The sequence below is a fragment of the Suncus etruscus genome, chromosome 2, assembly GCF_024139225.1.
Source record: "Suncus etruscus isolate mSunEtr1 chromosome 2, mSunEtr1.pri.cur, whole genome shotgun sequence".
NCBI lineage: Eukaryota > Metazoa > Chordata > Mammalia > Eulipotyphla > Soricidae > Suncus > Suncus etruscus.
Window position 1 is genome coordinate 70,283,747 of NC_064849.1, and position 4,022 is coordinate 70,287,768.

Genomic DNA, 4,022 nt, shown 5'->3' on the forward strand with positions numbered 1-4,022 from the left:
TTATGGAATGGAGGGGGCAAGGCTCCAGGGCAGAAGGAGCGATGAGCTGTAGTGAGATTGCATAGGCAAGGAACAAATCCAGGATAGGAGAGCACAGATAAAACAATAGAAAAGGCTTGCTAAACAGGGGACGAATGGGATGGTATAGGGGAATTGTACAATACAGTGAGGCATTATGTACAATGTGGACAATAAGAATTGACTAAAAGCATAAAGCTGGCCACCACACATACACACATATACACACATACACAATTTAATGATCAATTTGCTCCAGTTGTATAACTGATCTATTAGGGTGGAAAATAGAAATGAATCAAAGAACTTCAATAATATAAAGTCAGGAAATATAGTAGTGAGGAAATTTTAAGCCAGTTACTGTAAATTCTAATTCCTAGGAAATCACTGCTAGTAAGGGCAGTCTAGGCTATAAAAGCATCAGAGGTTAAATTGTGCATACATATCAATCTCAAACCAATCAGACTTTGTCATATTCTTGTTTTATGCACATCACAAGAATTCCCATAAACTTCTCTGAAAAACAACTTCAGAAAATTTCTAAAGACATTCTTATTTGGAAAATAAATTGCTGAGCACTCCTTCCCTGAGCACTATAGTATGACTCTAGTTCATCAAGCACTGTAATACATTCAAGTTCAAGTGCAGAGTATTCAAGTTCCTTTTCCAAAGACTTCCCTGAGCAAAGCATTAGAACACTTCTGCAGATATAAATAATTTGAAAACAGTTGTTAAACATTCATACACTGTGTACTGTTAGATGAGACTAGAGAATTGAAGTTCTTTTTGCAGAAACTTCTCGGAAAAAAACCATCAGGCACTTCTGCAAATATACATACTTTGCAAATAGCCATTCTTAGACCATGTACTTACTGTAAAACAAGTCTAGAGCACTGAAGTTAGTTTCTTTTCTTTCTTTCTTTCTTTCTTTCTTTCTTTCTTTCTTTCTTTCTTTCTTTCTTTCTTTCTTTCTTTCTTTCTTTCTTTCTTTCTTTCTTTCTTTCTTTCTTTCTTTCTTTCTTTCTTTCTTTCTTTCTTCTTTCTTTCTTTCTTTCTTTCTTCTTTCTTTCTTCTTTCTTCCTTTCTTTCTTTCTTTCTTTCTTTCTTTCTTTCTTTCTTTCTTTCTTTCTTTCTTTCTTTATATCTTTCTTTCTTTCTTCCTTCCTTCCTTCCTTCCTTCCTTCCTTCCTTCCTTCCTTCCTTCCTTCCTTCCTTCCTTCCTTCCTTCCTTCCTTTCTTTCTTTCTTTCTTTCTTTCTTTCTTTCTTTCTTTCTTTCTTTCTTTCTTCTTCCTTCCTTTTATGTCTTTCTTTTCTTTTTCTTTTTTTTTTCTCTTTACTTTTTGGGCCACACCTGGTAACATTCAGGGGTTACTCCTGGCTATGCGCTCAGAAATCATATAGGCTCAGGGATCATATAGGACCCAGGGATCAAACCAAGGTCCCTCCTGGATCTGTCCAGTGCAAGACAAACACCATACTGCTGTGCTATTTCTCTGGCCCCTCAAGTTAGTTTCTTTTCCAGAAACTTCTTTGAACAAAATCATTAAAACACTTTTGAAGATATACATATTTGAAACTAGTCAAACATTCTTACAGTGAGCACTGTAAGATGAGACTAGAACATTCAAGTTCCTTTTACAAAAAAACTTCTGTGAGAAAAATATTTAGAGCACTTCTGCAGATATACATAATTTGAAAATAGTCAAACATTCTTTACCTTGCAGGACAACATTGTATTCTTCTATATAGAGAAACAAGTTGGCTTTGTATATATACAATCAGGTATCATAGCATTTGGAAAGCATTACCATGAACCAGTAGGAACTAACAATATCATGCATACACTCATTGAACTGGGCAAACTAATTAGCAGTGTGGTCTGAATAATTTAATCATAGTAATTGGCAACATTTTAAACCACTAGAGTTAAATACAAATTATAATTTTGCAATGGGTATAGAGCAAAAGGAGAGCTGTTAACAATAAGACACAGAGTTAAACCAGCAATATAGTGACTGATGCAAATAAGATCAAGATAGTAACCTCAAGGAAAGCCACTGCTACTTTTTAGGTGTGACAAAGGTACATAAGGTTCTGAGCTCGTTTTTCTTAGTTGGCCCTTGGCTGTGCTTGGTTTTACCATCTCCACCTTCTGTGGTAGACTGCTGAGGTCACCTGGAACGAAAAGGCCTTTGGTATCTGGGCTGGAATCTGGATGAAGGAACTCACTCATCTCCCTGATTTTGGTCCTCTTCCAATGGGGCTGTCTCTTTAATTTCTACTTCATCAATGACCAAAATAAGCTACTTCTGGTTGGGGGGGGGGGGGAACTGATGGCCTTGCACAGAGTGACTTAAGTAGAAGCAGTACCTATTCCAGTCCAAGTGTGGTGCTAGCCTCTTGCAATCATGATGCCACTAAGAATATTTAAGATGACTTTAGATAAGCCTATTTTTGGTAAGACAAAATACAGATGATTATGCTCAAATGATATCTTGACTGTCAGATAGCTAGAATGGCTAATAGAACTATTTGACAACAATACATGGAATAACAGTCATATAGCTATGGTAGGAAAATTTATGACTTCAAATGAAATGACAAGCTATAAAATCATGAGGACTCTGGATGTAGATTATATTTTGAATATTTTTTTGATGGGCCATTGGTTATTCAGGTGATGACATCAACAAGTTTCTCTGGATCATTAGAATACTTGAAGGGGAAAATCCAAATGACATTCGGGAAAGTGACTATTTCATCCCACAAATATAATTTTGTGTAGATAAAGCAGGATCTCCAGTTACAATGAATTGCCTTATGTATAAAATGTTATACCATCTGTTTGGAGAAATGCAGTTGGATTTTTACTCACCTCCAAGTTTTGAACGTACACGTAATGATGAGAATGGAAACAAGGACATTAAATTTAAAGACTTGGTGGAGGCCTTTACATCAGAATATTGGCTTGTAAAATATATAAAGTAAATGTACATGATAATAGGGAAATAATAAGTTACAAGCTTTAAATCACCAACAGAAGTCCCAAAACAGAAGTATTTGTCAAAGAAGACTACAAAAGTGAAGAGTGGCTACATTAAAAATAAACTAGTTTTTTTTTAAATTTTTATTGTGACCAAAGTGCATTACAAATCTTTCACTGCATCATTTATGGTACATAGTGACAATGAATGAGGGGCATTCCCACCACCAGTGCTGTCCTCCCTTCGCCCCTGTTCCCAGTATGCATCCCATATCTCCCTCCTCTACCCCCCAATAAACTAGTTTTTAAGAAAGAAAAATATTTAAGAAGTCAGTTTTTTAACTGCACTGTTATGTTTTTAACTTGAAGCAGTTATACTTGTAATAACTAATCTTTGCCTTAAGTCATGTCATGTTTCATAGCAACTGAGATTAGAAAACCATCACTTGTCAAGGTTAATGTACAGATTTTTCTGGCAATGCCTGCTGATCTAGCAGCAGATTTTTCATTGGTACATACTACTTCAAATCTGAGAATTTGGACTAATTGTATCAAAGAACCCTCTCATTTTGTCCTTGGCACATATATACTTTTCAATATTTTTACTTTACAAGACTTGAATTTATTTGAACTATCCAAATAGAAATATGTAATATGTAAAATTGAAAAACGTGATGGGAGCCTCTTGAGCCAATAAACTAGAACAGAACTGAAAAAGAAGTATTAGAAAAATAATTAGGGCCCAGAGAAATAGCATGGAGGTAAGGCATTTGCCTTTTGTGCAGAAGGACGGTTCGAATCCTGGCATTCCATATGGGGAGATTTCTGAGCATAGAGCCAAGAGTAACCCCTGAGTGCTGCCGGATGTGACCCAAATATATATATATATTTCCTTGAACTATACTTATTTTCATTTTTCTCCAGTGCAAAGAATGTTTTTATCAAATGTACATTTTTATTTTCATACTGTACTATTTGTTCTGTCTAAGAAGAAGCTGCTGTTTCAAAAATGGGCCCTTA